General features: G+C 37.6%; 1 non-coding gene across 1 annotated transcript; it reads right to left on the bottom strand.

The window, feature by feature from the left end:
• Window positions 1-3392: 3392 nt before the first annotated feature.
• On the bottom strand, window positions 3393-3496 carry LOC112760135 (small nucleolar RNA R71). The gene has a single exon (XR_003180587.1). It is a non-coding gene; the product is annotated as a small nucleolar RNA R71 (small nucleolar RNA).
• Window positions 3497-25387: the final 21891 nt, after the last annotated feature.

Below are 25387 nucleotides of genomic sequence, written 5' to 3'. Positions count from 1 at the left end.
ACTCTTTCCTACACATACTTCCCCATAAACCCTCAACTAATCACATCCATATCTCTTCCCAAAACCATCATAACTCCCACCAACCCCCACCCACTTCAAATTCAAAATTTTCCACCCGATTCCTGATGCCAAGGCATCTTAGGCTAGTTTCACTAGCATTGTTTTTGATAGTTTTAGTTGTTTTATGCATTTTCTTGAGCTTAAAGTAACCAAGAATGGTTAAAAGAAGAACAAAGCAATGAACCATCCAAACAGTATGATTTTGATGCAAATTCCATGAGTTTTTAGTTATATTACTTGAATGCTATGAATGGAAGATTTCTCATGAAATTTTGCAAGACTTTGATGCAATTGTTTGGATGATTTCAGGGAAGAAGAGGCTAGGCAAGGAAGCAACAAAAGCAATAAAGGAAGCTTGAATATCACATGTGGAGTTTAAGTTCCAGTTTAAGCCTAAACTGGAGCTTAAACGCCAGAATCATGAAGGCTAAGAAATGCTGAAACTGAAGTTTAACCTCCAGTTTAACCTTAAACTGGAGGTTAAACGCCAGAATGAAAGTCTCACCAAAGAAGCATTTCCACGTTTAACCTCCAGTTTAACCTTAAACTGGAGGTTAAACGCCAGAATGAGAATGCCAATCAGGAAGCATTTCCACGTTTAACCTCCAGTTTAACCTTAAACTGGAGGTTAAACGCCAGAAATGGGAAGTGCACCAGGGAGCCATTTCCACGTTTAAGCTCCAGTTTAACCTTAAACTGGAGCTTAAACGTGTTCGACCAAGTTTTCTCCTCCAGGGTTGCTTTCTCCATTTCCACGTTTAAGCTCCAGTTTAACCTTAAACTGGAGCTTAAACGTGTTCGACACCTCCAGGGCTGCATTTCTCAGCTTCCACGTTTAAGCTCCAGTTTAACCTTAAACTGGAGCTTAAACGTGTTCGACCTCCAGGATGCCTTCTTCCATTTCCACGTTTAAGCTCCAGTTTAACCTTAAACTGGAGCTTAAACGTGTTCGACCTCCAGGGCTGCCTTTTCTATCTCCACGTTTAAGCTTCAGTTTAACCTTAAACTGAAGCTTAAACGTGTTCGACCAAGTTACCCTCCAGGGCTGCCTTCTTCCATTTCCACGTTTAAGCTTCAGTTTAACCTTAAACTGAAGCTTAAACGTGCTTCCACAAAAGGCATCACTGGAAGTGTCTGGCGTTTAAGCTGCAGTTTAAGCTTAAACTGCAACTTAAACGCCACTCTTGGAAAAGGTTTCTGGGCCAAAAATATTGCGGTTTAAGTTAGTATTTGAGCACAAACATTAACTTAAACTTACCCTGGTATGAAACCCATTTGAATATTATGGTTTAGGGGATTGGGCCTGAAGGATTGATGAGTCTGAAATTTCAACTTATTGAGTCATGTGTCATTATTTGATTATCACTAAGTTGGCTCAATGAATGTTACAGAATTTGGATCAACAGCCTCATCAAGATTATGGATCATAAACCCAAGGAAAAAGGAAAGCAGGGAGAGGCCTCAAAGCCCAAGAAACACAACAGAAGCTCAATATAGAAAGTGTATAAATAGGATAGAATTTAAGTTAGGAAGGACTTTTACTTTTCATGGAGCTAGTTTTCATATCTTTGTAATTGAATTCAGAGCTATGACTCACTAAACCCCTTTCATTGGGTTAGGGAGCTCTATTGTAATTCAATGAATCAATAATAGTTTATCTTCTTCTTCAATCTTTTCTCTTGAATTTTGTTAGAAAGCTTCTTGATCTAATTCCATTGGGTAGTTGTCTTGGGAAAGAAACTACTCATAATTGGAATCCTTCGGAACCTTGGGAAAGGAATGGAGGATTCATGCTAGAGAAGCTTTCTCACAGTGAATTGGATTGGGGTTTGGATGGATATTGTGACATGTAATCCTACCAAATTGTGGTTCATGAAACTGTGTGGTATAATCAGTGATCGAGCATCATCTCTTCTTATGAACATTTAAACCAAGGGATTGGGAATTTGTTTGTTTTTAGAGAGAATTGGTAAGCCAAGGGATTGGGATCCAATCATATAAGATTGCCAAGCAAAATTCAATGAACGCATTGGTTGAGGAAGAGATAAACATGTTTTGATTCGGAGATCTCAATATCTCCTATAACCCAATGAATTCCCCATTTCTGATTTCCACTTTCTCTTTACATTCTGCAACTCAATTCATGCAATCACCCCCATTCCCTTTTAATTTCAGCAATTTAGCTTCTGCTCTTTAATTCATGCAATTTAAGATTCCGCCATTTCAATTTCTTGTCATTTACGTTTCCCGCCAATTTTACATTCCGCAATTCTCATCTAAATTTTGATTCCGCTCAACTAGAACACACTTCTAATCCGAATTGCTCACTCAACCAATCCTTGTGGGATTCGACCTCACTCTATTGTGAGTTTTTACTTGACGATAACCGGTGCACTTGCCGGAAGGAATTTTGCCGATCGTGCAATTTCCTAAATCGTGGCATAACAAGTTTATGCGCATCAAGTTTATGGCGCCGTTGCCGGGGATTGGTTTTCGATTGACAATTCTCAAATTGGAAGTTAACTAGATTGAGCATTTTTTTTTTGTTTTGATTAATTCAGTACAAGTTACTTGTTGAATTTTAATTTCTGCACTCTGTTACATGCTTTCTTTCTTTATGCCTTTAAATTCAAGCAACTAACTCACTGACTCACTAACTGTTTGAATTAATTCCTCAACTGATCTAACCATACTCTTCCATTAACCAAGAGTATTTCACTTGTTTGTTGCCTGTGCTGTGTTCTTGTATGACAGGTAGGAGAGGAGAGACATCAACTCCTCCATATACCGAACCAGAGAGGACCCTTCATAGACTGAGAAGGGAAGCAAGAGGGAAGAGAGTACTGGGAGAAGAGGAATCTGAAGGAGAATCTGAGGACAATTTTGAGGAAGCTTTAGATCTCAACATGGATAGAGAAGTTCACAACCATGAGAGAGCTGATGGAAACAATGCCATTCCTGAGAGGAGGGTTCTTAGTTCATACATAAACCCAACCTCTGGGAATTGTGGTAGCAGCATCCAGAAACCACCCATTCAGGCCAACAATTTTGAGCTCAAACCACAGCTAATATCACTTGTGGAGAATCATTGTTCATTTGGTGGAAGTGCTAATGAAGACCCAAACCAACATCTCACAAAATTCCTGAGAATTTGTGACACTGTGAAGTCCAATGGAGTCCAGGAAGATGCATATAAACTGCTTTTGTTCCCATTTTCACTTAGGGACAAGGCAGCTAAGTGGCTGGAATCATTCCCAAGGGGGAGCCTAACAACCTGGGATGAAGTGGAAAGCAAGTTTCTGGCACGTTTCTACCCCCCACAAAAGGTCAATAGGCTTCGATCTGAGGTTCAGACGTTTAGACAACAAGATGGTGAAACTCTCTACGAGGCATGGGAGAGATTCAAGGATTTGACAAGGAAATGCCCACCAGACATGTTCCATGACTGGGTGCAATTGCATATTTTCTATGATGGACTGTCTTATGAATCAAGGAAGGCTGTAGACCATTCATCAGGAGGTTCATTGAACAGGAAAAAGACTGTGGAAGAAGCCATTGAAGTGATTGAGACAGTGGCTGAGAACGAGTACTACTATGCATCAGAGAGACACAACACTAAGGGAGTCATGGAGCCGAACCATGTTGATACAATTCTAGCCCAGAACAAGGTGTTTGCCAAGCAACTAGCAGAGCTTACCAGGAAATTAGAAACAAAACAAGTGGCTGCAATACACACACAAGATCAAGAGGAAGAAAGCACTGAAGGAGGTGATTGGGAAGAGGCCAATTATGTAGGAAATCAACAAAGGCAACCATATGATCCACATTCCAACACTTACAACCCAGGCTGGAAAAACCACCCAAACTTTGGGTGGGGAAACCAGCAAAACCAACATAACAAGTCCACATACCGAAACTCCAACCAAAGAACATACCAAGCCACACAAAACACTTACTCTCAACCACCATATCATAGCCAAAATAATCAACCTGCTCAACCTAATCCGAACCAACAATTTCAAGATCAATTAAACAGGATAGAAGGAATGCTTGCAACCATGAGTCAAGACATAACCGAATTGAAAGCTTTTAAGGAAGAAGTAAATTCTAACTTGCAAAACCAAGGAGCTGCCATCCAGAAGCTAGAAAATCAAATTGCGTATTTGTCTAAGCAAACCCCTAGGACAAGCGTTTCTCATGCTGCCAAGGCTATTGCAAGGGAAGAATGTAAGGCCATAACCCTCAGAAGCGGAAAGAATCTAAAGGAGATCTCAAAGGAAACCACAGAGGATGAAGCAAAGGAAAATGTGAGAGATAAGGAACAAGGACAATCTTTTACATCGTCTGCAACAAAAGAAAAAGAAAAAGAGGTCCTGAAGCCTTATACACCTAAAGCACCATATCCTCAACGTTTGATGAAAAGTGAAAAGGATGGCCAATTCTCCAGGTTCTTGGAGATTTTCAAGAAGCTTCAAATCAACATTCCGTTTGCTGAGGCAATAGAGCAAATGCCACTCTATGCAAAATTCTTAAAGGAATTAATGACCAAGAAAAGAAGCTGGAGAAACGAGGAAACTGTGTTGTTAACTGAAGAATGCAGTGCCATCATCCAGCACAAATTACCTCAGAAATTGAAGGATCCAGGCAGTTTCCAAATCCCCTGCATCATAGGAGAAGTCATGGTGGAGAAGGCCTTGTGTGACTTAGGGGCCAGTATCAATTTGATGTCTCTAACAATGATGAGAAGAATGAAGATTGAGGAAGCTAAACCAACAAGAATGGCCCTCCAATTGGCAGATCAAACTTTTAAATTCCCTCATGGGATAGTTGAGGATTTGTTGGTGAAAGTGGGAGATTTTATATTTCCTACTGATTTTGTGGTGTTAGATATGGAGGAAGAAGCCAAAGCTTCAATAATTCTGGGAAGACCCTTCCTAGCTACTGCTGGAGCCATCATAGATGTACAAAAGGGTGAACTCACTCTTAGACTACATGATGAGAAATTGGTGTTTAACGTATTCAAGGCAATGAGCTATCCATCAGAATCACTAAGGGAATGCATGAGGGTTGATGTAGTGGACATTGCAGTACAAGAAACTTTTGAGGAAACAATAAAGGAAGTGGCAGAAGAGGAGTTCACCAAGGATATTGAAGTTAGTGACATCAAGGCTGCTGAAACAACCATGCCAAGCATGCCAGAGAGAGTGAAAGAAGAGAAGGAAGCACCAAAACCTGAGCTCAAAGCATTGCCCCCTAATCTCAAATATGCATACTTGGGTAGTGATGAGAGTCACCCTGTTATCATTAGCTCTGCCCTGAGCCAAGAACAGGAAGAAGAATTGATCAAGGTGCTACAAACTCATCAAGATGCCATTGGATGGACCCTAGCTGATTTGAAGGGGATAAGTTCATCCATATGCATGCATAAAATCTTGCTAGAAGAGGATGCTAGACCCTCCATTCAAGCTCAGAGAAGATTGAATCCCGTCATGAAAGAAGTGGTACAAAAGGAAGTCATGAAGTTATGGCAGGCAGGGGTAATCTACCCCATTTCTGATAGCCCATGGGTTAGTCCCATCCATGTAGTTCCCAAGAAAGGTGGCATAACTGTGGTGCCAAATGAGAAGAACGAACTCATACCCACAAGAACCGTCACTGGGTGGAGGATGTGCATAGACTACAGGAAGCTCAATGAAGCCACCAGAAAGGATCATTTCCCACTCCCATTCATGGATCAGATGCTTGAAAGGCTTGCCGGACATGCTTACTATTGCTTTTTGGATGGATATTCAGGCTACAACCAAATAGTAGTTGATCCTAGAGATCAAGAGAAAACATCATTTGTTTGTCCATATGGAGTTTTTGCTTATAGACGCATGCCCTTTGGATTGTGCAATGCACCTGCCACTTTCCAAAGATGCATGCTGTCCATCTTTTCGGACATGATTGAAAAATTTATTGAGGTCTTCATGGACGATTTTTCTGTGTTTGGAGATTCTTTTCCCAGCTGCCTACACCACCTTGCCTTGGTGCTTAAGAGGTGCCAAGAGACTAACCTAGTATTAAACTGGGAAAAATGTCATTTCATGGTCACAGAAGGAATAGTCCTTGGCCACAAAATCTCTAATAGAGGCATGGAGGTGGACAGAGCTAAGGTGGAAATCATTGAAAAACTACCTCCACCAAGTAATGTCAAGGCAATTAGGAGTTTTTTGGGACATGCTGGGTTTTACAGAAGGTTTATTAGAGACTTTTCTAAAATAGCCAAACCTTTGAGTAACTTGCTTGTCTCTGATACACCCTTTGTATTTGATAAAAATTGCATGCTAGCCTATGAACTTTTGAAGCAAAAACTTTCCTCTGCACCTATCATTGCCCCACCGGATTGGAACTTACCTTTTGAACTGATGTGTGATGCATCAGACCTTGCTATTGGGGCAGTGTTAGGACAAAGGAAAGACAATTTGGTACATGTGATTTATTATGCCAGTAAAGTCTTGAATGCTAACCAAAGGAATTACACAACCACTGAAAAAGAACTCTTGGCAATAGTCTTTGCATTTGACAAATTTAGATCCTATCTCATTGGATCTAAAGTCATTGTCTTCACTGATCATTCAGCTTTAAAATACTTACTTGCTAAACAAGAATCCAAACCAAGACTTATTAGATGGGTTCTTTTGTTGCAGGAATTTGACATTGAAATCAAAGACAAGAAGGGTGTAGAGAACAAGGTGGCAGACCATTTATCAAGGATACCATGTGAAGAAGGAAGCGCACAAAGCACACATATAAATGAGTGCTTTCCTGATGAACAACTCATGGTAATTCACAAAACACCCTGGTTTGCAGACATAGCAAACTTCATTGCCACTGGAGTTGGAGCACAAGGCATACTGGGCCTTGAAACTTTTGAACTTGGACAGCAAAGCTGCTGGAGAAAGAAGGATGTTGCAAATTCAAGAGTTGAAAGAGTTCAGAGCTGAAGCTTATGAGAATGCCAAAATTTACAAAGAAAGAGCAAAGAAGAAGCATGACAGCAACATAGCCCCAAGGAAATTTGAAGAAGGACAAAAAGTATTGCTCTACAATTCTAGGCTGAAGCTATTTCCAGGGAAGCTAAAATCAAGGTGGTCTGGACCATTCCTTGTCACCAAGGTCTCCAAATATGGACAAGTAGAAATCATGGAAGAAAAGTCACAACGAACCTTCATTGTGAACGGTCAAAGACTCAAACATTACTTGGGAGATGTGGAGGAGAAGGACAAGGTTAAATATCACCTCAACTGAGGAAGCTGACCGTCAAGCTAATGACGTTAAAGAAGCGCTTGTTGGGAGGCAACCCAACCTGAGGTAATACCCTTTTGCTGTTTCTTTTATTTGTTTCAATAAAAAAAAAAAAGGGTGAAGTAGTTTCTGTGCATTGCAAAGAATTAAGTTTGGTGTTTCACACCAAACAATGAATTCGTGGATCAATAATTCAAAAGGGAATGTGTGATTCTAAGTTGGTGTTCCACCATAAAGATCAACTGAACACAACAACCTTTGAATTATATGAAAGGAACAACCATTCTAAGCAGTCACAGAAATGCTTAAAACCCTTAACAGCAACTTCATTCCAAAGAGAACTCAAGGATTCAAAGAACAGAGAAGTAAGTGGGAGACTAAGTTTGGTGTTCACACACCAACTTAAGACTCAGATACTTACCCACACATAATTGAGCTAACCAATCAAGTGCTTGAGAAGCAAGCAACTTCATCACTCTTTGCAGGAAAGGAAACAAGGATCTTAAAACATGAAGCAACAATTAGGAGAAGAAGGAGAAATCAAAGTGTTCCTGGCAACAAAGAGAAAACAAGGAATTTCACAAGGTGGTATTGTTCCTTGATAATTCTTTAAAAAGGGCAAACAAAAGCATGCTTGTTCTGGTTTAAACTGTAAATGTTGAATCTTTCTGGAATGTGAAGTTGTTAGTATATGAGTGTCTGTTATTGCTTTGAATAAAGTGAATGCCTAGATGTTTGGATATAACTTCACCTTCTTAAACAAGTGCTTGCCATGCTTGTTCTGTTTCCAAAAATAAAAGAAAAGTTTGAACAAAAGTAACTTGGCTAAATTAGTGACAAATCAAGTAGAATTAAGTGGTGGTATGCATGCTTGATTGTTTAAGTCAGATCACTGGAAATAGAGTGTAGAATTATCATTTTTTATGTAGAAATTGAAAACTGTCTATGGCTCTTGATGAATAAATGTCTTTGGCCATGAAAAAGAAAGAAAAAGAAGAAGAAAAAGCCACTGAAAAAGGGCAACCAAAAAGCAAAAAAATTGAGAAAATAAGCTAGGCACCAATGGTTTGAACTTCTGAGACAAATGCCTGTGGTGTTTATGTATTAAGGATATGCTTGGATGAATAGGTTCTGAGGAGTGTTTCAACACTTGGTAACTTGGGTTAACTAACCTGGGATTATCAACCAAAAGTCCATTATCAAGAGCAACCTAAATACAAAACATTTAGTCACACAAAGAGGTGCTGGGCACCAATGTCTCAAGAAGAAATGTGAACTAAAATGCCTGAAGTGGATATGTGTAGTGCACTGATAAGAAAAAGAAAATGCCAAAGGCTTGTGCAACACATGACACCAAGCAAACAAGGAGCAAAGGAGCTCTAAGAAAAAGAAAAGAAAAACAAAGAAGAGAAAAGTGCCAAGGACATAAGAATAACAAGAGGCCATAGCAGTGTTTGATGGATGCAATGAAAAAGTGATGATCTTACCTGAAAAGTATGAAAAAGTGATACTGCAACTTTCTGCATAAAACCCTTCTGATGAACTTCAAATGCTTGCTAATATAGCCAATGTAATTGCTTTCTGTTTCATACTTTCTTCTCAAATAACTCAGGACTTGCTTAGGGACAAGCAAGTATTAAGTTTGGTGTTGTGATGCCAAGGCATCTTAGGCTAGTTTCACTAGCATTTTTTTTGATAGTTTTAGTTGTTTTATGCATTTTCTTGAGCTTAAAGTAACCAAGAATGGTTAAAAGAAGAACAAAGCAATGAACCATCCAAACAGTATGATTTTGATGCAAATTCCATGAGTTTTTAGTTATATTACTTGAATGCTATGAATGGAAGATTTCTCATGAAATTTTGCAAGACTTTGATGCAATTGTTTGGATGATTTCAGGGAAGAAGAGGCTAGGCAAGGAAGCAACAAAAGCAATAAAGGAAGCTTGAATATCACATGTGGAGTTTAAGTTCCAGTTTAAGCCTAAACTGGAGCTTAAACGCCAGAATCATGAAGGCTAAGAAATGCTGAAACTGAAGTTTAACCTCCAGTTTAACCTTAAACTGGAGGTTAAACGCCAGAATGAAAGTCTCACCAAAGAAGCATTTCCACGTTTAACCTCCAGTTTAACCTTAAACTGGAGGTTAAACGCCAGAATGAGAATGCCAATCAGGAAGCATTTCCACGTTTAACCTCCAGTTTAACCTTAAACTGGAGGTTAAACGCCAGAAATGGGAAGTGCACCAGGGAGCCATTTCCACGTTTAAGCTCCAGTTTAACCTTAAACTGGAGCTTAAACGTGTTCGACCAAGTTTTCTCCTCCAGGGTTGCTTTCTCCATTTCCACGTTTAAGCTCCAGTTTAACCTTAAACTGGAGCTTAAACGTGTTCGACACCTCCAGGGCTGCATTTCTCAGCTTCCACGTTTAAGCTCCAGTTTAACCTTAAACTGGAGCTTAAACGTGTTCGACCTCCAGGATGCCTTCTTCCATTTCCACGTTTAAGCTCCAGTTTAACCTTAAACTGGAGCTTAAACGTGTTCGACCTCCAGGGCTGCCTTTTCTATCTCCACGTTTAAGCTTCAGTTTAACCTTAAACTGAAGCTTAAACGTGTTCGACCAAGTTACCCTCCAGGGCTGCCTTCTTCCATTTCCACGTTTAAGCTTCAGTTTAACCTTAAACTGAAGCTTAAACGTGCTTCCACAAAAGGCATCACTGGAAGTGTCTGGCGTTTAAGCTGCAGTTTAAGCTTAAACTGCAACTTAAACGCCACTCTTGGAAAAGGTTTCTGGGCCAAAAATATTGCGGTTTAAGTTAGTATTTGAGCACAAACATTAACTTAAACTTACCCTGGTATGAAACCCATTTGAATATCATGGTTTAGGGGATTGGGCCTGAAGGATTGATGAGTCTGAAATTTCAACTTATTGAGTCATGTGTCATTATTTGATTATCACTAAGTTGGCTCAATGAATGTTACAGAATTTGGATCAACAGCCTCATCAAGATTATGGATCATAAACCCAAGGAAAAAGGAAAGCAGGGAGAGGCCTCAAAGCCCAAGAAACACAACAGAAGCTCAATATAGAAAGTGTATAAATAGGATAGAATTTAAGTTAGGAAGGACTTTTACTTTTCATGGAGCTAGTTTTCATATCTTTGTAATTGAATTCAGAGCTATGACTCACTAAACCCCTTTCATTGGGTTAGGGAGCTCTATTGTAATTCAATGAATCAATAATAGTTTATCTTCTTCTTCAATCTTTTCTCTTGAATTTTGTTAGAAAGCTTCTCGATCTAATTCCATTGGGTAGTTGTCTTGGGAAAGAAACTACTCATAATTGGAATCCTTCGGAACCTTGGGAAAGGAATGGAGGATTCATGCTAGAGAAGCTTTCTCACAGTGAATTGGATTGGGGTTTGGATGGATATTGTGACATGTAATCCTACCAAATTGTGGTTCATGAAACTATGTGGTATAATCAGTGATCGAGCATCATCTCTTCTTATGAACATTTAAACCAAGGGATTGGGAATTTGTTTGTTTTTAGAGAGAATTGGTGAGCCAAGGGATTGGGATCCAATCATATAAGATTGCCAAGCAAAATTCAATGAACGCATTGGTTGAGGAAGAGATAAACATGTTTTGATTCGGAGATCTCAATATCTCCTATAACCCAATGAATTCCCCATTTCTGATTTCCACTTTCTCTTTACATTCTGCAACTCAATTCATGCAATCACCCCCATTCCCTTTTAATTTCAGCAATTTAGCTTCTGCTCTTTAATTCATGCAATTTAAGATTCCGCCATTTCAATTTCTTGTCATTTACGTTTCCCGCCAATTTTACATTCCGCAATTCTCATCTAAATTTTGATTCCGCTCAACTAGAACACACTTCTAATCCGAATTGCTCACTCAACCAATCCTTGTGGGATTCGACCTCACTCTATTGTGAGTTTTTACTTGACGATAACCGGTGCACTTGCCGGAAGGAATTTTGCCGATCGTGCAATTTCCTAAATCGTGGCATAACAAGTTTATGCGCATCAATTCCCACCCATTCATTCGAACCCTACCCTATCCCACCCCTATAAATACCCCTTCTTCCAACCCTTCAAACACACACCTCATACACTAAAGCCCCCACTTGGCCGAAATACTCTCTCCCTCCATCTCCTTTATTCTCTTCTTTTTCTACTCTTTTCTTCCCTTTTGTTCTTTTTTGCTCGAGGATGAGCAAAGCTTTTAAGTTTGGTGTTGGAAAAGCATTGCTTTTTGCTTTCCATTCACACTTATGGCACCCAAAGTCGGAGAATACTCTAGAAAGAGGAAAGGAAAAGCAGTTGCTTCCACTTCCGAACCTTGGAAGATGGAGAGATTCATCACCAAAGCTCATCAAGGCCACTTCTATGAAGTAGTGGCAAAGAAAAAGGTGATTCCTGAAGTCCCCTTTAGGATAAAAAAGAATGAGTACTCAGAGATCCGACGAGAAATCCGGAGGAGAGGTTGGGAAGTCCTGCCTAATCCTATACCGGAAGTTAGAATCTTGATGGTACAAGAGTTCTATGCCAATGCATGGGTCACGAAAAACCATGATACAAGCGTGAACCCAAGTCCTAAAAATTGGCATACCATGGTCCGAGCGCATCTCTTGGATTTCAGCCCAGAAAGTGTAAGGTTGGTGCTCTATTTGCCAATAATGCAAGGAGACCAACACCCTTACACTAGGAGAGTCAATTTTGATCAGAGGCTGGACCAAGTCCTTTCAGACATTTGTGTGGAAGGAGCTCAGTGGAAGAGGGATGCTCAAGGCAAGCCTATCCAACTAAGAAGGCTTGACCTCAATTTCGTAGCTAGAAGATGGTTGGAATTCATCCAATGCTCCATTATTTCTACTAGCAATCAGTCAGAAGTGACCATTGACAGAGCCATCATGATTCATTGCATCATGATTGGGAGTAAGGTGGAGGTACATGAGGTAATACCTCAAGAACTGTACAAGAAAGCTGAAAAGCCTTCCACCTTAGCAAGGTTGGCTTTTCCCCACCTTATATGTCACTTATGCAATTCAGCTGGAATTGTCATAGAAGGAGACATTCCCATTGAGGAGGACAAGCCCATCACTAAAAGAAGGATGGAGCAAACCAAAGAGCCTACACATGCACCTCAACAAGAGCATGTGGAGCTGCCTCAACAAGAAATCCCTGAGATGCCTCAAAGAATGCATTTTCCTCCCCAAGGCTATTGGGACCAATTGCATACTTCTCTAGGAGAATTAAGTTCCAACATGGATTAGTTGAGGATGGAACAGCAAGAGCATTCCACCATCCTCTATGAAATAAGAGAATATCAAAGGGCCATAAGAGAAGATCAAAGAGCCATGAGGGAAGAACAACAGAGATAGGGACGTGACATAGAAGACATCAAGCGCTCAATTAGATTCCAAAGAGGGAGTAGTAGCCGCCGTCACTAAGGTGGATTCATTCCTTAATCCCCTGTTGCTTATGTTAATTTTTCTATTTTCCATGTATTTTATCTTATTGTCTATCTCTAGTGCATGATCATCCTTATTTATGTCTTAAAGCTAGGAAATATTCCATGCATCTCTCATCTTGCTTAAAAGAAAATTTAATTTGAAAAAGAAAAGTGAGATACTTGAATTTCGAGTTATATATTAAGAATAGTTCAATTATCTTGATGTGGTGGCATTGCTTTTACTTTCTGAATGCATGAATGAACAGTGCATAGTTGATGTTGGAGTTAAAGAATGTTGGCTCTTGAAAAAATGATGATGAAAGTGAAGTGTTATTGGTAATCTGAAAAATCCAAACAAAATTGATTCTTTAAGCAAGAAAAAGATGCAAAAAAAAAAAAAAAGAGAGCAAGTAGAAAAAGAAATAAAAAGAAAAAAAAGCCAATAACTCTTTAAACCAAAAGGCAAGAGTAAGGATCTAAGGCTTTGAGTATCAATCATTAGGAGGGCCTAAAAGAAACAAAATCTTGGCCTAAATAGTTCAAATGAGCCGCTTCCCTAACTATATGCTTGTGGTGTGAAGGTGTCAAGTGAAAAGCTTGAGACTGAGCAGTTAAAGTCGTAATCCAAAGCAAAGAGTGTGCTTAAGAGCTCCGGACACCACTAGCTAGGGATTCTAGCAAAGCTAAATCACAATCTTAAAGGGTTCACCCAGTTAAGTATCTATGGTGCTTATGTATCCAGTGGTAATACTAGAAAATAAAGCGCTTAGGGTCACGGCCAAGACCCTAAAGAAGCTGTGTTCAAAAATTAAAAAGAACTAAACTAGGAGAATCAATAGTATCATCTGGATTCTAAGTTCCTAAAGATGCCAATCATTCTGAGCTTCAAAGGAAAGTGAGATGCCAAAACTATTCAGAAGCAAAAAGCTACTAGTCCCGCTCATCTAATTGAAACTGAGCTTCATTGAGAACTCTAAGATTTATTGTATCCTTCTATTTCTTTTTAATCCTACTTGTTTTTGGTTGCTTGGGGACAAGCAACAGTTTAAGTTTGGTGTTCTGATGAGCGGATATTTTATACGCTTTTTAGCATCATTTTCGTATAGTTTTCATTATGCTTTATTTACGTTTTATTATATTTTCATAGGTTTTAGTACAAAATTTATATTTTTAGATTTTGCTTTGAGTTTGTGTGTTTTATGGTGATTTCAGGTATTTTCTGACTGAAATTGAGGAGCTTGAGCAAAAGTCTAATTCAGAGACAGAGAGAGGACTGCAGATGCTGTCAGGATTTGACCTTCATGCACTCGAAGGATCATTTCTGGAGCTACAGAAGTCCAAATAGCGCGCTCTTAATGGCTATAGAAAGCTAACCTCCAGGGCTTTCAAAAAATATATAATAGTCTATACTTTGCTTTGGAAATAAAGACCCAAAACTGGTATTTAATGCTAGCCACCAACCACATTCCTAGTGTCTAACGCCCAGAAGGGAGCAGCTAGCGTCCAACGCCCATTCAGGAGTCCAAAGCTAGTGTTGGATGCCCAAAAAGGAGCACTAGCTCATGGATTTCACTCAAAATCAGCCCAAACACTCACCAAGTGGGCCCCAGAAGTGGATTTTCACACTACAAGACTAGTTTATCTTATTTCTGTAATTCTAAGTTAGCAGATTAGTATATATAGACAAGAGTTCACCCTTGTTAAAGGACTCTTGTCCATTCTACACGTTTCACATTAACTTTCTGTACAGTATGAGTCACTAACCTCCTAGGTTAAGGTTAGGAGCTCTGTTGATTCTTATGAATTAATAATATCTATTCTACTTCAATATATGCTTGATTCTATTCTAAGATGTATATTCGTTCTTCATCCTAATGAATTGGGAGTGTAACTTTACCGTCATCCCTATTCACATGGGTTCTTGCGAGTCCATGACGGGATAGTATTGAATCACTAGCTTGATTATACATCTCTTAGACGGCTAATCCACGGCTTTGTTGGGTATTTGGTGACATGAGTGCAGCCGAGGTGCGGGGAAATTAGGGCCTTTGTGGTATAGGCTAGAACCAAAGGAGCAGCGTTCCCCGATCTGGAAGATCCGACCTTGTCTGTGGCATTTTGAGTAGGATCACCAAGGGAATGGACTGCTAGAGCTTTACCCCCGTTCAGATTGGATGACCGCTGACCCGACGTTTGATCTGAAGCAGAGGAGATTAATGACCGCTGACCCGGTGTTAATCATTTACAGCCTGCCATGGAATGAATCAGCAGAAGTTGGGGTAAATGGTGAGAAAAGTTAATCCATAAGGAAGAAGCATCTCCGAAGCCTCAACTATTCTCATACCATTGATTTCATACCTATCTAGCAACATTTTATTTATTTATCTGTTTTATGCATTTTCTCGTGACAACTATATTTTTTATCCGCCTGACTAAGATCTGCAAGGTAACCATTGCTTGCTCAAACCAACAATCTCCGTGGAATCGATCCTCACTCACCTGAGGTATTACTTGGACGACCCGATGTACTTGTCGGTCTATCTGTGCAAAACTTGCGGAGTCAGTTTCATTCACCAGCTGTGCCCATAGAAATCAGATGTGGGTGCAGTGTAAGAGCCAAGGACCTTCCTTGCGTCTCCTCCAGCGTTTAGATTAGCTACCATAGTTGTATCTTCACCTTCTTTCTCAAAAGATTCTGTGAGATTTCCTCCGGCTCTGCAAGCTTGAGCTTGTTGCAAACGCCGCCTTAAGGTTCTCTCAGGTTTAGGATAAGAAAGGGGTTCTTTATCTCTATTCCTGCTCATAAGTAATCAAGAATCAAGGGGAGAAAAGGAAAGGTAGGGGTCTCTATGTCAGAGCATAGAGGACTCCTTGTGAGAAACTCTAATAAAGATATCAAATGAGATAGAGTGATAAATAAAAAAGAATTGAAAATAAGGATGGGAAAATTACTTTAAAAGTTTTTTTTTTCAAAATAAAGGGAAAAGGCAAAGGTTTAAAAGGGTTTCAAAAAAATAAAGAAAAAGAATAATTAAAGAGACACCAGACTTAAAAATAAAACAAGATAAGACAAATAATTAACTAAGAGGTTTTGAAAATAAAGATGGAAGATTTGATTTTAAAGATTTTTGAAATTTAAAAAGGAAAGATTAAATAAAGATTGTAAAATTCAAAATTGAAAGAAAGAAAAATTAAAGAAACAACAAACTTTAAAATTTGAATTTAAAATGAAGATAAGATAAGATAACAAGAATTGAAATTAAGGAGAAGATAAGATAAAGATCCAAGATCAAGAAAGATAAATAAGATATGATTACAGAAAATTAAATTAAACAAAAAGATCACTAACGGGACACCAAACTTAAAATTTGAAATTAACTAAAAAGATGATAACAAAAATTCGAAATTTAAAAGGAAAAGATAAAGAAGATAGAAATCCAAATTTTAAGAAGACAAACAAGACAAAAAGAAACACCAAACTTAAAAATTTTAAATCAAGATATGAGAAAGAAAACAAATGCAAGAATTTTTGAAAATTCAAGAGAAAAGTTTTAAAAAAATTTTCAAAATTTAAAAAGGAAAGAAAAACACTAAAAAGACACCAAACTTAAAATTTAAAAATAAGGGAAAATTAATAATGAGAATTTTTGAAAAGATAGAGAAATAGGTGAAACTTAAAATTAAAAGCTCAAAAGGAAATAAATGGTCAAAAACTGATAAAGTAAAAATAAATAGATACCTAATCTAAGCAACAAGACAACCGATAGTTGTCAATCACGAACAATCCCCGGCAGCAGCGCCAAAAACTTGGTGCGCAAAATTAGAACTCGTACAACTTCACCGGCAGGTGCACCGGGTCGTCCAAGTAATACCTCAAGTGAGTGAGATTCGATCCCACGAGGATTGTTGGACTGAGAAAGCAATAGTTATCTTGCTAGACTTAGTTAGGAAAATAGAAAAGGAGTTGTTGTTGTTGAATTTGAATAAAGCAAAAAATAATCAAGAAAATAAAGAAAACAATTAAAGGTTTGGTAAAGAGATAATATATGGGAGCAGTTAAGGCTTTGGAGATGTTTATCTTTCTGGATTAAAATGCCTTACCAACCACCTTAACAATGAAAGATTCATTCTATGGCAAACCATAGGTGACTAAAGCCTACTCTCGTAGCGAATTAATCTCCTCTAATCTTACTGAAACCCCACAGACAAGGTCAATTCTTTCAGATCAAAGGGTAACCTTTAGAAAACCAGTTTAGTGCCACAGAAACCTTAATTACCCAAAGCTGACAGGATTTCATATCACATATCTCAATCAGTCGCAGGTAACCCCCAGTTTAGAAGGAGTGTTTCCTAGCTGTTGCTCAAGCGAGATAGCTCTCTCGAGAATCACAAGAGCTCATGTAGAATGAGGGTCATACTCTCATTCCATCCAGATTCATAAGATTAAGAACGAAAACAACACCTTAGAATTGAATCAAGAATTAGTTAAAGTAGAAGAATAATAATCTTAATCCATAGAAATAAACAGAGCTCCTAACCTTAACTAGAAGGTTTAGTGGCTCATAATTCACAAAGAAAATAGAGTTCTAAGAATGGATAATGGGGGAGAAGATGATCCTCAACATGGGTGATCTTCTCCTATATATACTAATCTAATAGTTGCTAGACCTAAAAAGATATTAATTCTAATTAAAAATTACAAAAAGAAAATAAAATAAGCCTAAAAGGTGCTAAATCCACTTGGAGGCCTAATAAAGGAGTGATTTGGGCTGAAGACTGGCGTTCAGCACCGGTATGGGCGTTGAACACCCATAAGAGGGTGAAATGATGATGGCTCTATCCTACTGCTGGCGTTCAACTCCGGGTTCTGGCGTTCAGCGCCAGGGGTCTGCTCTTTCTTGGGAGTTTGAATGCCAGGCTTCATGTTTAACGCCAAGGATGGCAGTGATACCAAAAGAAAAGTATAAACTATTATATATTGTTGGAAAGCTCTGAAAGTTAGCTTTATAACGTCATTGAGAATGCTTCAATTGAACCTCTATAGCTCAGGTTATGCTCGTTAGAATGCAAGGAGGCCAGGATTGACAACATCTTCTATCCTTTCTTTGCTGTTGCACAGAACTTTGCCAAATTCGCAAAAAATTCACCTAAAATCATAAAAATAATACAAAAACTCAAAGTAACTTCCAAAGAGAATTTTGGCACTAAAATACATTAAAACTTAACAAAATCTAACTAAAAACAACTAGAAAATGCTAGGAAAAAGGGTATAAGATGCTCACGCATCACATGGAAAGCTCCGTTTTTTCTTTTTATCCTACCTCTATGGCACCAAAAACCAGAAAATCCTCAAGAAAAAGAAAAGGAAATGTCCCTGCTTCCACCTCTGAGCCATGGGAGACCACAAGATTCCTCACCAAAGTCCATCATGAGCACTTCTATGACGTAGTGAGGAAGAAAAGGGTGATACTCGAGGTCCACTTTAGACTCAAGGAAGATGAGTATCCGGAGATCCTACACCAAGTCCTATGACGAGATTGGGAGATTCTGGCTAATCCCATCTCTGAAGTTGGAGTATTAACGGTGCAAGAATTCTATGCTAACACTTGGGTCACCAAGAAGCATGACACTAGTGTGAACCCAGAGCCCAAAACCTGGCGCACCATGGTCAGAGGGCAAATCATAGATTTTAGCCCTGAAAGTGTGAGGATGGCGTTGAATTGCCTCAGTCACGACGTGATCTGTACTCTTACACTCGAAGGGTAAACTCTGACTAAAGGCTGGAGCAAGTTCGTACTGATATCTGCGTAGCTGGAGCACAGTGGAGGAAGGACATCCAAGGCAAGCCGTACTAACTGGGTCGGCTTGATCTTAAGCTAGTGGCTAGAGGATTGTTGGAGTTTATCCAACGCTCAATCATCCCTGCAAGTAACCACTCTGAGGTTACAGTTGAGAGAGAGCAGTAATGATCCACTAAATCATGCACGGCAATGAGGTGGAGGTACATGAGGTGATCCCTCAAGAGATTTAAAAAGTAGCTGACAAGCCTTCCACCCAAGCACAACTGGCGTTCTCTCATCTCATTTATCGCATATGTGGAGCAGCTAGAGTTCGCATAGGAGGAGATACCCTAATTGATAAGGAGAGACCCATCACAAGAAAGGGTAGGGAGCACGCAAGGGAGCTTGCACAAGGACCATAGCAAGAACCCATTCCGCCACCTCCATAGAAGATCCCATAGATGCCTCAAGGGATGTACTTCCCTTCCCGTGACTATTGGGATCAATTGACCACATCTCTTGGGAGCTGACTTTATCTGTTGATCAGCTGAGGATAGAAAATCAAGATCAGTCTACCATCCTCCATCAGATGATGGAAGATCAGAGGAGCATGAGGGAGGAGCAGATGAGGTATGGGAGTGATATTGAGGAGCTTAAACGCTCCAGAGGATTCCCAAGAGGGAGCAGTTGCCGCCATCACTGAGGTGGTCAAGTTTCATTCTCCCTATATCTATTTTTATCTCTATTTTTTTTTTCTTACTCTATTTTGTTATATATTTTCTATTCTAGTATATGATCACACTTAGGATTTCTTGTTTTCTTTGTTTTATTTAAGGATGCCTTATGTAATCCACATCAAGCTTAAAAAGAAAAATTTATTAAAAAGAGAAGTAGCGATATTACAAGTTGTTCTGTTTACCTTAAAGTGGTGGCCTTATCTTTATTTTCTGAATGTATGAATTAACTATGCATATTTGACTTTTGGAGTTAAGCATATTAGCAATTGAAGAACAGCGACTTTAGAGAAGTATTATTGATTCTCTGAAAAATAAAAAAGATTGATTCTTGAAGCAAAAGAAACAGCCAAAAGAAAAAGAAAAACGAAAAGAAAAGGTCTAGGGCTTTGAGCATCAATGGTTAGGAGGGTCAAAATTGGCAAAATCTTGTCTAGAGATGAAGAAAGCATAGCAGGTGCTGTCAGTACTGACCTCGACGCATTCCAACGAGCATATCTTGAGCTATAGAGATCTAATTAACGCAGTCTTAACGGCGTTAGAAAGTTAACTTCCAGAGCTTTTCCAGCGATATATGATAGTCTATACTTCTCTTCTAGAATGACTGCCAAAACTGGTGTTAAATTCCAAGCCTGGGCGTCGAATGCCCAAGAAGGAGTGACCACCCAATTTGAATGCCCAAAACTAGCGTTCAACGCCAGCCAGGGAGCAGGACCAGCGTTCAACACCCAGAATCCAAGTTGAACGCCAGGCATCAGCCCAAACACTCACTAAGTGGGCCCAAAAGTGGATTTTAGCACTCTTTAGCTTATCTTATCTCCTTGTAACTTTTAAATTTAAATTAACATCTTTTAGGTTTAGTCTTAGAGGTTTTTACTATAAATAAGAGACTTCCTTCCTCCTGAGGAACACGCTCCCGGCAGGGGAGACATTCAGATCTAGACAGATCTTCTTTACTTTTTATTTTGTTTTCTCTGTAAAGTATGAGTAACTAAACCTCCTGGTTAAGGTTAGGAGCTCTGCTTATTTCTATGGATTAATATTATTATTTATTACTCTTCTATTTTAATTAATGATTGATTCCATTCTAAGGTATTATTTTCGTTCTTAATCTTATGAATCTGGGTGGAGCGACTGTATGACCTTTATTCTACATGAGCACTTGTGATTCTCGAAAGAGTTATCTCGTTTGGGCTACAACTTGAAAACACTCCTCCTAAACTGAGGGTTATCTGCAGCTGATTAGGATATGTGACATGAAATCCTCTTAGTTTTGGGTAATTAAGGTTTCTGTGGCGCTAAACTAGATTTCTGAACTTCACCATTTGATCTAAAAGAATTGACCTTGTTTGTGGCATTTTAGTAAGATTTGGGGAGATTAAGTCGCTAAGACATTAGGTTTTAATCACTTATGGTTTACCATGGAATGAATTATTCATTGTTAAAATAGTCAAGGAGAAGTATTAATCCAGAAAGATAAACATTTTCGAGACCTTAACTATTTTCTTTATATTGATTTTACACCAATCTTTACTTGCTTTTCTTATTTCATGCGTTTACACCAACAACCTTCTTTTACTATTTGCCTGACTAAGTCCTACAGGATAACTCTTGCTTGCTCAATCTAACAATCCTTGTGGGATCGACCCTATCTCACCTGAGGTATTACTTGGACGACCCGGTGCACTTGCCGGTGAAGTTGTGCGAGTTCAATTTTCGTGCACCAAGTTTTTGGTGCCGTTGCCAAGGATTGTTTGTGATTGTTACTTAGATCAGGTACTTTTATCAGTTTTTGACCATGTATTTCCTTTTGAGTTTCTAATTTTGAGTTTTACTTATTTTCATATTTTTTCAAAAATTTTCATCATTAATTTTCTTTTATTTTCAAATTTTAAGTTTGGTGTCTTCTTAGAATTTTTCCTTCCTTCTTAAATTTCGAAAAATTTTAAAAACTTTTCTCTTGAATTTTCGAAAAATCTTGCATTATTATCTTATTATTTTTATTTAAATCTTAAGTTTGGTGTTTATTAGTAGTGTGTTTAATTATTTTTCTTCTTGGTTTTCGAACTTGATCTTGTTTGCTTTCTTGAAATTTTTTATTTCTTTCTTGTTTATCTTTCTCCATTGATTTTTGAAATTTTTGTTATCTTCTTTTTGTTTAATTTCAAGTTTTAAGTTTGGGGTCTTTTAGTTTTTCCTTTTTCTTTCCTTGAATTTCAAAAATTTTTTGGTTTGTTTTCCTAAATTTTTTACCATTCTCTTAGTATCTTTCACTTATTTTCAATTTTCTTTGTTTTGATTATCTTATCTTTAATTAATTTTAAATTTTAAGTTTGCCATTTCTTTCTATCTTGTTTAGTTTCTTGAATTCTTGACTTCTATTTTGTTTATCTTTTCCTTTTAAATTCGAATTTTGTTATCTTCTTTTTAGTTAATTTCAATTTTTAAGTTTGGTGTCCCTTTAATGATTTTCTTTTTGGTTCAATTTATTCTCTTTTTAATTTTCAAATCCTATCTTGTTATCTTTCTTAATCTTTGATCTTTATCTTTTTTATCTTTTTCTTGATTTTCAAATTTTGTTATCTTTATCTTTGTTTCAATTTCAAATTTCAAGTTAGGTGTTTCTTTAGTTTTTCTTTCTTTCATTTATTTCGAAAATTTTCAAAACCCTTTTCTTTTTAGTTTTCTAAAATTTTTAAATCAAATCATCTATCCTTATTTTTATATCATTCTTAGTTAATTGTTTACTTTATCATGTTTTAATTTTAAGTTTGGTGTCTCTTTAATTTTTCTTTTTTTTTCCTTTTTGAAATTCGAAAATTTTTAAACCTCTTTCTTCCTAAATTTTTTTAAATTTTTTGAAACTTCTAGTTATTATTTTTTTAATTTTCAAATTAGTATTCTATTCTTTTATATATTTTTGAATTTTTATAAAAAAATATATATTTCTGTTCTTTCTTTCTTGCTTTTTTGTTTACCACCTGATGTGTTTAATTTTATTTGGTGTTTTATGTTGAGGAACAATCATGGAGAGGGATCACATGGGTTACTACTAATACCCAAGGAGTGATTCAAATTTCTATGGATGGAAGAATTATCCAGACTTTGGTTGGAAAAGCCAAGACCAAAGAAACTTCAATACTCCATATTCCATCTATCAAGAACCTTCATCTTCTTGCTCATATCAAGAACCATCATCTTTTGATCTTGCCTGCCAAGAACTGGAGCAAATAACAGATAAAATTTTGCAAAAATTTCTATCCTCATCCCCTGCTTACTCATACTAAGAACCACCATCTCTCTATCCATACCAAGAATCATGTCCTTTTTACTCATATCAAGAGCCATCATCTCATTATCATATCAAGAATTATCATCTTATCAAGAACTATCATCTTTAGAGCATACCATAAAAAAATTAAGAGAGGTCAATCAAAGTTGCATACATGATATGAGAATGAGTGTTAAGAATGTAGAGGGGCATGTAGAGGTGATTACCAAGCGTTAGGCAGAGGAACAAGCAAAATCCCTCATAAGTGAAGCAATGCAAATTCCTACAAAAGAATGTGAGAAAATCATTCAACGGAGTCCATACCCCAGTGAATTAGAGAAATCTCCACCCTCACACATGGAAGAAGAAGAAGATGCACGACCAAAGGAGGTTGTAGGGGAGAAAAACAATTATGGGAATTTACACTCCAATGAAGTAGAGAGCCACATAGAGGGTGAGTTCATTGAACCACCAAATCAATAGGTTATTGATGAAGGGTACACTCCACCCATCACACAATACCCAAATCCTGAATCCAGAGTGGTAGAGATAATCAAGGAATGTACTGAAAAGGGGATTGTGACTAGGAACAAAAGATGATATCCATGAAAAAGAGAAGGTCAACAAGAAACAATACAACCCCTACCCAAGGAAAATCAAACTGATAATAATAAAAGAAAGCTTGTTAGGAGGAACTCAATTCCAAGGGCACTAATCTTCTCCTCTTTCCCCTTGGAGTCATTTCTTTTAACCAACTGGAAGAAGAAGAAGAAGAAAAGTTAACAATCAAGTGTCAAGATAACGACATTAAAAAAGCGCTTGTTGGGAGGCAAGCTAACCATAAATATCTTTTAGTTTGTTTTAGTTTTATCTCAGTTTAATTTTTCATTTTATTCTCTTTTCTTAATCTTCAAAGTTTTTCTAGGTCTTCTAATGTTTATGATCATGTACAGTGCTTAGAACAGGAACAAAAGAACTCAAAATGGAAGAACAGAACACCCTGAAGCAGGAAGGCTCTGGCGCTGAACGCCAAGCTGGGCGTTTAGCGCCTGAAAGGAGGCAAACAGTCCTGGTGTTCAACGCCAAGGAGGGATCACGTTTTCTTTGCTTGGGACAAGAAAATTTTTTTAAGTTTGCTGTTGCAGAGCGAGCTCTGGGTTTGTATTATCATCAATGGCACCAAAGGAAGGTGAATCATCTTCATGGAAGATCAGTAGCCACCATAAACTGAGGTGGTTAAGTTTCATTATCCTTTCCTTTATCTTATTTTCTGTTTCTATTCTAGCTTTGGCATGATCACTATTAGGATTTCCTTTGCTTTCTAGTCTAGTAGTTCAATTTTAAAATTTTTATGGTTAAAAGATGTCTCATGTATTACTCACTAAGCTTAAAAAGAAATTTTTTTGAAAAAGAAGTAGTAAAATACATAAAATCTTGAGTTATATTATGAGTCAAAAAGATTGATTCTTGAAGCAAAAGAAACAGCAAAAAGAAAAGAAAATTGAAAAAGAAAAAGAAAGAACAAAAGAAAAAGGTCCAAGGCTTTGAGTTTCAATGGTTAGGAGGATAAAAATTTGCCTAAAAAGCTCAAAAGAGTTATTATCCCTAACTATATGCTTGTGGTGTGAAGATGTCAAGAAAATCTTGAGACTGAGCATTTAAAATCATGATCAATGCTATAAAGAATACGCTTAAGGCTATACGCACCACTGTCTGGGAATTTAAGCAAAGCTAAATTCGAATCCAAAGGGTTCCGCCAGTTAAGTGCTTGTGGTGTTTATGTATCAGGTGGTAATACTTGAAAACAATACACTTAGAGTCACGGCTAGGCTCAAAAGTGTAAAGCACCAAAAGAAAACAAAATTTGTGTTCAAGAATTAATAAAAACTTAAAGAAGAGAGTCAATAATATCATCCGGATTCTAGTTCCAAAGGATACCAATATTGCTGAACTTCAGAGGAAAGAAAGATGCCAAAGCTATTCAGAAATAGAGTGTTAAATAGCCCCATTCAATAATTAGACCTAAGCTTAAATGAAAACTCTAATCTTATGTGTTTTTTCTTCATCGGTCCTATCTTGTTTTTGGTTACTTGAGGACAAGCAATGATTTAAGTTTGGTGTTGTGATAAGTGAATATCTTATACCCTTTTTCACCTCATTTTGTAGTTGTTTTTAGTTAAATTTTATAAAGTTTTATTATAATTAGTGCAAAAATTCTCTTTGGATTCTACTTTGAGTTTTTATGGTATTTTTATAATTTTAGGTGAATTTCGGGCGAATTTGGCAGAATCTTGTTCAGAGACGAAGAAAGCATAGTGGTACAAGAAATTATTATCGGTCTAGAATTTCCTCAATAGAAATAAGAACTTTGTTGTAAGCATAGTTCCAAACCAACTAATAATTCTCAATCAAATTTAAAAGATTAGTTGTCACAAAGTACAAACCCCAATGAAAATTAACCGAAGTATTTAAACCTCAGGTCGTCTCACAAGGAATTGCAATGAAGTGAATGATTATTGGCTAAGAAGGTATACGGGGGGGTTTGATTTGATGAAAGGAGAAAGAAAATAAATGACAAGAAAAGTAAAGCAAGCAACTAAAGAAAGCAATTAAAGAGACATTCATGGCAAGGATTGAGAATATAGGCTTTCTATCCTAGTCACTAATAACAATAATTAACAAGAATTTATCTTATTTCGTCATCTCTAACAATGGAAGAAGGTATAATGTTATCTTCACATATGGAGAAAGTCAAATAAGACTAGCTAATCTCAATCCA

Source organism: Arachis hypogaea, chromosome 16 (assembly GCF_003086295.3).
Source record: "Arachis hypogaea cultivar Tifrunner chromosome 16, arahy.Tifrunner.gnm2.J5K5, whole genome shotgun sequence".
Taxonomy (NCBI): Eukaryota; Viridiplantae; Streptophyta; class Magnoliopsida; order Fabales; family Fabaceae; genus Arachis; species Arachis hypogaea.
The sequence above is the reverse complement of the archived record's forward strand: the minus strand, read 5'-3'. Positions and strand labels throughout refer to the sequence as shown.